The sequence below is a fragment of the Benincasa hispida genome, chromosome 10 (genome assembly GCF_009727055.1).
Source record: "Benincasa hispida cultivar B227 chromosome 10, ASM972705v1, whole genome shotgun sequence".
In the NCBI taxonomy this organism is placed as follows: domain Eukaryota; kingdom Viridiplantae; phylum Streptophyta; class Magnoliopsida; order Cucurbitales; family Cucurbitaceae; genus Benincasa; species Benincasa hispida.
In genome coordinates this window covers 53,027,189-53,035,711 of record NC_052358.1, presented here as the reverse complement: position 1 = coordinate 53,035,711, position 8,523 = coordinate 53,027,189, and positions in this window count along the sequence as shown.

Genomic DNA, 8,523 nt, shown 5'->3' with positions numbered 1-8,523 from the left:
CGCTCATGAGGATCTTGCTCATGAGGATGATCTCGCTCGTGAGGAAGGTCTCGCTCATGATGACAATCTCGTTAATATTGATGATCTTGTTGATGAAGGTTTCACTAGTAAACAAACTATTTGAAGCATCTTGATAGGAATTCTAAGGAATCTAACAAGGAATTATGTCGTTTCAGGCCAAGAGGAGCTAGAAGAAGCCTACAAACCGTTAAGAGCCTAGACAAGTTGTGAATGACTAAAATAACTTAATGTTTTCAATGTTTATGCATAGAAGACCATGTGATTTCAATAATGTTTGTTAAGTTTATACGTTTTCAAGCAACCAAGTTTTTATGAATTACATAACATTTCTTCTCCAGCATGTATATGTTTTATCGCACGCCAAGGTTATATGTTAACTCATTACAAAAGCTAAGTTGTTATGATGAAGTATGCGTTTTTCAGATAAAGGCTATGATTGAATGATTCTTAATGTAAATGTTTTACTTTTAAAGCTTGATTTGATTCTAGAGAAGAGCCCGGTATTTAAGGATTCGGAGAAGGTATATAGGTAATAGTACCTAAGGTGTTGACGGTGCTTAGTAAACTCCACGTGCACATAGGTAATTCTGAATGAGAGGCCGAAGTATGGATCTCTTAGGCCATATACTAGCAAAGAGAGGTCGAAGTATGGATCTCTTGGCCGGATACAGACGTTGGGAGCTAGAGGGATGTATGCTTGTTCTCAACTAAGGTTTAATGATGTTTATTGATGTTTAGTGAGTTCTCTTCTCAAAAGCTTGATGTTAAGACCATGTTTATGTTTTAAAGGAAGTTGTTTGAAATGTTTCCTAGTATGTTTACATGTTTTATAATAATGTAAAACATGGCATAATATGATTTCTATAGTCACTCACTAGGCAATTAGCTCATAGTTTCCTATGTTTTCCTTTCCCAGGTAGAGGTCAGATTCCTCAAGGTTGATCCTGCTGTTGCTTACCACTGAAAGGCCCAGCTAGTTTAAAGAATTTAGGTTAATGTTCTATATTGATGTACACATGTTTTGAGGGAATTAGGGTTTTGTTAGTAAAGTTTGGGCCCAACTGTAAATATTTTATCTGTAGATATTGTGTCATGGTTGTTAAGCATGTGATCATATAAAGTTAATAATGTTTATCAGGTTGGCACTTTAGGAGTGAAGTAAAAAGGTAAAGGTGCAAGTGTTGGCGATAGGGCTAGTAACTGGTATCGTCACATCTTCTTCCAGGTTAAGAGGGTAATTTGGGAAGGGGTGTGACAAAAGTTAAAAGGCCAACTATTACAGCATAAGAGTCATCCCATTTGAAATAGGTGAACCAGACCTTGAACCGCTCGAACCAAACTGCCAACGAACCCTCTGCAATGATTGTGTAGCAAACTTATTGTGCGATGTTGTAGCAAATGCTACACGATCGTATAGAAAAATCTACAAGATCTTGTAGCATTAGCTACACGATCGTTTAACAAATGTTTTTGCTACACGATCGTGTAGCTGTAGGTACATGATCGTGTAGAACTGCTTCGTCTTCTTCATCGAAGTAACACTCTGAATTCGTCTTGGAAGCTTCCCAAGAACAAGACAAGCAACTTAAACAACAAATACAGACTCTATAGCAAAAATTAAGCCCAAAACAGGGGTCTTTACAAGCCAAATTTGTAAATAAAATAAAACCTTAAAACTAAATATCCTATCCCAAAACATCCATCAACAAAACCACATTCATATTAAACCATTCATCGTATGAATTTTAAACAGAATGCAGTAAAAACCCACCAACATTGTAAAACGATTCGATAAAAAAATGGAATTTGGGATCAGAAAACCAGCAACTGGCTTTGATACCAATTGAAGAAACTCTATAAGGAGAGAATCTTGAGCGGAAGCAAGATCGTCCTAAATACAATGTCATTGAATGTAAGTTTTACAGTAAATCAATAACAAGATATGCATTTACATAAATTATAACATGCATTAATAAAGGAAAACTTAGGGTTTCAGAAACCCTTACCTTTGAAGACTATTCTTCAAGAATCTCTCGAACAAGTCACAAACAGATCTCCTTTTCCAAAAGGGACACCACCAATCGGAGCCACCTGTATTCTCCTTAGGGATTGAGAATGGAAAAAGGTGTGAGAGGCCTTAGGGTTTTGAAATAGGGAAGGAGATGGAGAAGAGGAAAGGGAGGAGAATAATTTTTCTTCTCTTTTCGTTTTTTTTTTTTTAATTTTTTTTAGAGAGAACTATTCTCTCAGTGTTTCATGGAGGAAGGTGAATTGGAACCTTCACATTCTCTGACCCCTCTCATCACATATTTGGCTAAGAGAAATTAGGGGGAGGGAGTTGTAACTCCCTCCCTTTAATTAATTAATATTAATTTAATAAAATAAAATTAATAATAATTATACATATAATAATAACCTTATTATACGTATATAAACTATATATTATATCCCATATGACACATAATCTATAGTTACATATTATATCAAAGACAATATAACATATAGATGTATTTTCTCTCAACCATACATGACATTTAATATAACTCACATTTATAGTAAACTCACTTATATGAATCTCCTTCATATAATTGACATTTGGATCATATCCAAATATTTAATTCCTCTCAATTTATTTATGGTATTTAATATAAATCATATTTATATTAAATTTAATTACATGAATCTCATTCATATAATTAGATTCAAATTCCTCTCATATTACCTTATATTACAATGTAACAAATACATTATATTAATTATATCACATATTAATTAATTTACTTAATTATATCATATATAATTAATTCCCTCAATTAATTTGAATACTTCAAATTAATCCAAAAATAATTCTCAATTAAATCCCTGGTGAGCTATAGAGGGGACCTTATGGATCTATAGATTGAAGCTCCAACGGTACTTGAATAATTAATTACACTCTTTAATTAAATTACCTAACATCCGTTAACTACCGGTCATTCCACTAAAGACCGACAGTTGCACTCTTCGCACTATATATAAATTTATGTGTCCATTGGATATAACCAATCAACAGTGAGATGACCCTTCAAAAATTGCTCGTAAGTACAGCTAGGACAAAATTACTGTTTTGGCCCTATAGTTACATCTAACTCCTTAAGTACCACTAATCCCTCTAATGAACAATAAGTCATAGTCCAACTATGACCAAGTCCTTCTCGGGCCAGGAGAGGGTGTGACCACTATGTTCAAGCTTCGGAATCAGCCCTAAGGGAGCAATTTATCTACTTACCCCTGTATCGGGGAATGAGTGAATTTTGTCTCGTCTAGCTGTGTTCCTAGCTACCCAATCAGATGAATCCCCAAAATGGTAGGTTTATTGAGTTGGCAATCTGGCTACTCTCACCCATAAAAATTAAAGGACCGCCTTCATGAGCAAGAGTTCATAACTCACTCAAGATTCAAGTCATGTCACCTAAGGTCTTCCTGGTGAAATATAAGTCTCTATTATTAACAGCGTTATATAAAGAGATTAATCATTCCATAGTTCAGTCTTATACAAACTCTTTGTATAGGATACCCTCGCTCACATGTCTCTATATGAATGATCAGGATCAGATCATTTGTAGCACTTTACAACACTTATAACACCTACAAAGCGGGTCGTATCCGTAGTGTCACCAGGATAAGGTACTCAGCCTTATCCATCTACTACAGACTGTTTAGGTTATTACTTAAACAAGATCCACTTGTATGTCTCTATATATTTGTTTAAATTACATAAAATAATCTAGAATCTTAGTTTATTGGATTGAGTATATGCTTATAAAACAACACTTATTTTATTAACAACAATATGTTTATACAAAGTTTACAAACTACAAGATTATAAGGAGATTTAAGACACCAATCCCAACAACTTCAACTTTCCATTATTGTGTACAAACCCTACACATCCAAATAGAGGTGTTCACTAATCCCTTTGGGTAAAATACCCTATCTCAGCATCCCTTTGGGTATGCTGAGATTTTGTGAAGCTCTACCTGGTAGCTTTCCCTAGACTGCAATGTTCACAGAAAGAGAGGTGTTCACTAATCCCTTTGGGTAAAATACCCTATTTAGACAGTGCTTGCATCCCTTTTACACTGATATGGGATAGTCTTTTATGCCACAAGTCTGCCTCTATCATGTTTGCTGTGGAAACAGTGTAGGCACTAGTCATCATTTCCACTCCTCTAACAATATAGAGGTCATTAACCTTTTCACCAACCAAAAACACCTTAAAATCCTTAATAACTTATAGGATTCCATTCTTTCCCCTGCATTCACACTCAAACATACCCAGAGATATCAAGTTTCTCTTGAGTAAAGGTACATGTCTCACATTTTTAAGAAGCTTGATTGATCCATCCTTTAACTTTAAGGATACTGAACCAATTCCTTTGATTTTACAGGCTTCATTGCTCCCCATGTACACTGATTCTCCATCTACATCCTTATAGGTATTAAACCAGGGTCTGAAAGGTGGCATATGATAGGTACAGTTAGAATCAAGAACCCAGTCATGCTTCCCTAGAGGACTTAGTTGGTTGGTTTTATTTTTAGTGGAGGCTAAAGCATCAGAATAAAGATAGGATCCTTCAACTACTGAGGCATCTGGCTGATTTCCTTCTTGATCCTTCTCTTTCTCTTGATTCTTCCTTTTTAAGCTGTAGAAATCTCTCATTAAGTGTCCTTTCTTCTTATAGTAGTTACATCTCAATTCTGTCTTTGGTTATGCTCTTCACTAGACTGATTTTTAGGTCCTTTAGAGTTGTTCTGCTATTCTTGCCTTTGACAAATAGTCCTTCTGCATTAGACTGGTCCTTTTTTACTACATGAAGCTCTAACTCCCTAGTTCTCAATGCTAAATTAATGACATCAATGGTAACTGACTCTCTGCCATATTTCAAAGCATTTTTTACCTCCTTATAGGCTTTGGGTAGAGAGTTCAACAAAACAAAAGTTTCATTCTCATCACCAATCTTTTCACCAAGGCTTTTGAACTCAGAAACTATCTTTTTAAATTCATCCAAATTGTCATATAGTGTTTTAGCAGAATCCATCTTAAAATGAAGAATTTTTCCCTTAAAAACATCTTCTTAGGCAGATCCTTAGTTGCATAAAGACCTTCCAACTTGACCCACATTTTATAAGTTGTGTCCTGATCAATCATCTATCTCAAATGATGTCGCTGAGATTAAGAACTAGAGTTCCATATGCATTAAGTTCCATATCTTCCCTTTCTTGAGCTATTATCGTAGGTGGTAAAGTAGATTGGTCTAAAAGGGCTCTATGGGCTTTATGTTGTCCAAGAATTGCCTTGACTTTTGTTTTCCACAAGCCAAAGTCACCCTTCCCATCAAACTTCTCTATTTCAAATCTTGCAACAGTCATTACTAACCTGAAAAGAATGTCAAGAACTATTTTTTAAAAATCTCGATGCTTCAAGAAAAGCCGAACTGATGATCTTTTAAACACTCTGATACCATTTTTGTTGGGTTATTATGATGTTTGTAGGCCTAAAAACAAAGATTTCACCACTTGAGGCCCAAAGCTACCAGATAAGATCAGCTGAGGTTGGTGGAAAATATGGTTGTAGTTGAACCACGAATATTAGAGGATCGAGCAACACATGTATGGCAAAATTCAACCGGCTAAATTGAATAGTGAACTCGAGAAGACAAACTCGAACAGGTAGAACACTTTCTTTCTTCCTTACTCTCTTCTTTACTCGATGTTCTCTCTCTTACTCGATATTCTTTTTCTTTTACTCGATACTCAGAATATGTTGTCGTTCGATTGTAAATGATACTTGTGTCGAATTTTGCAGAGAAATGGATGAAGATTTACAAGGAGAAGAAGAAGAAGAAGAAGACATAGTTACGTAGTTCGGCCAAGATGCCAACTTTCACAAAAAGATTTCTTTCTTTTACTTCTTTCAAGATTGCTTTTACAGTAGTTTAGTGCTTACAAGAGAAAAACTAATGAACGCATGTTGTAGATCTGATCAGTAGGTATTTATATTATATACCTCTGGTCAGTTACATGATATAAAATTTGTTATGTAAAATTAAACTAGTTGGAATATGTATTTGAGTCGAACGTTTTTTTTTTTTTACACTAGGTGAGAAGGGCTCGAACGGCAGCTGATTGATCGGGCAAAGAAGGCAACTGGGACTCGAGCGATGGCACGACAAACGAATCCGACAGCTAAACGACTGGCGAGATGAGGCGCAAGCGACCGACTAGAGCAGCTGGAGTGCTGAAGCGCGAAAAACCTAGCAGTTAGGGCTTCCTCTGTGACGTGAACGGAAAACTGTGGGAGGCTATGCGTGCATTACGAAGAGGGAGAGGGAAAGAGAATTTATTTTTGTTTTTATTATTTATTATTTATTTTATACATTTTTTTAACTAACCACTCATACACAAATATAAACAAATTAGGCCTAATTAAATTAAGCCCAATATTTCAAATCTTCTCCAAAAATCTTTAAAAAAAAAAAAAAAAAAAAAAGACCAAAACTCCCCATATTAATTCAATTTTCTTAATTAAATTAAAATTGAAATAATTTGACATAAATCCTAATTTTTCCTTAATCAAATTTAAATTTGAAAATTCTTCTCTGAAGTAGAAATTAAAATCGAATTATCATTTTACAATAATTCAATTTAATCTCCAAAATTCAAATAATTCTCAAATATTTCAAGATAGCTGAATTTAAATTACATAAAAAACAAAAAAGGATGTCACAATGATTATCTTCTAATTTGACTAATGTGGATCTTTGATCACATTCCCAATACCACCATATATGCATAATAGACCCAAACCTACAATTTGACATAATGTGCCATAATTAAAAAAAAAAAAAAAAATCCCTTTGTAGCATACCTTTTTTATTAAAAAAAAAAAAAAAATCTGCAGATTACACTCATAAATTTTACTAATGTGAAAGTATATTGTCATATTATTATTTGTATGAATCAAGAGTATTTTATCTATCTCCAATAAAATCGTTATATGTAAATAACTGTAAAATATATGTGAAGGTTTTTGATATCTCAATTGAGTTTTAAGAATTTGAAAAAAAAAAATTGTGCAATTGAAAGTTTAAACAAAAAGTTAAGCAAACAAAAATAAACCACTAGAAAATTCTATGTTTTATATTATTAAAAACTACACCTTATACCCATGACTAATAACTCGCCCTAAACAAAGACTTCCTAACTCCAAACTATACAACTCTATACCTAAAACAGACTTCCTAATACTACAGGCATATTAACTCCAGATTTCATAATTTAACTCAGCGTCCCCAAATAGCCCCTAAGTATGTGTATTTAATAGATACAAAATTTTGAGTTCAAAGATGTACAAAACACTTTTCAATGTTTATGAACCAAAAAAACATAAACCTGACAGTCTAATCATCATACTTTACAATTGAACCTAAAAAAAACAGACACTACTTACTATTGTTGCGATGCTATCAAGGATTTCGGTATTTAATTTTTTTTTTTTTTTTTTTTTTTTTTTTTTTTAATTTTTTTTCTTTATCAAGACTTTGGGGTTTGGAGGCCAAAAGAGAGAGCTCGGAGTTGTTTTCAAGTGCTTTTGGAGTCAAAACGGTCAGAGAGTGTTNTTTTTTTTTTTTTGTTCTTTAATTGTTTTTCTTTATCAAGACTTTGGGGTTTGGAGGCCAAAAGAGAGAGCTCGGAGTTGTTTTCAAGTGCTTTTGGAGTCAAAACGGTCAGAGAGTGTTGGAGAGTCGAATTTACTTTAGAAACAGAGTCAGATTGTCGAATAATGACCTCAATTCTTCTATTATCGTTAATTTTTTGCCTGTAGCTTAGTTTTCTGATTATGGATCTGTTTATGCAAGCCATATTTAGGCTAATTTATTTTCGTCCTAGGATTTGACGTAGTCATGGCGATTATTTCTCAACTCTTATGTGAACCTTGAATTTCAACTATCATGAAAGACTTTTTAGCATGTTCATTCTCATTGTTGTTAAATGCTTGTACATCATCCGATTGAAATCATGATCTATTGTTTTGATCTAATGAGAGGGTTTTAAATTAGATCCTACATGTTAGACTATTGTTTGAATATAGTAGCGTAATATGATAATCGATAATAATAGAGATTGATGATGAATAGTCTTAATGTTTTGCTTAATTGACTACTTTCAAGAGATTTAGAAATTGGTAATTAGGTGAAAGAAAATGTTGACATCAAAAGGGTAGCCCAAATGAAAGACTTCAAAATCTTGGTATTTTGTTGATTGGTTCAAGAATTAAGCAATTGAATTTATTAGGTCCATTGATGAAATCAATACTTTGAATTCCCTAGACTTAATCATTTTACTTGCTTTCTTAGGATTAGTTTATTCTAATTCATCAAAATTTGATTCCCTAAATAAAATTGGAAAGATTTCTAGATAGATAAAATAATTGATAACCCGATCTCTAGAGGACGATAC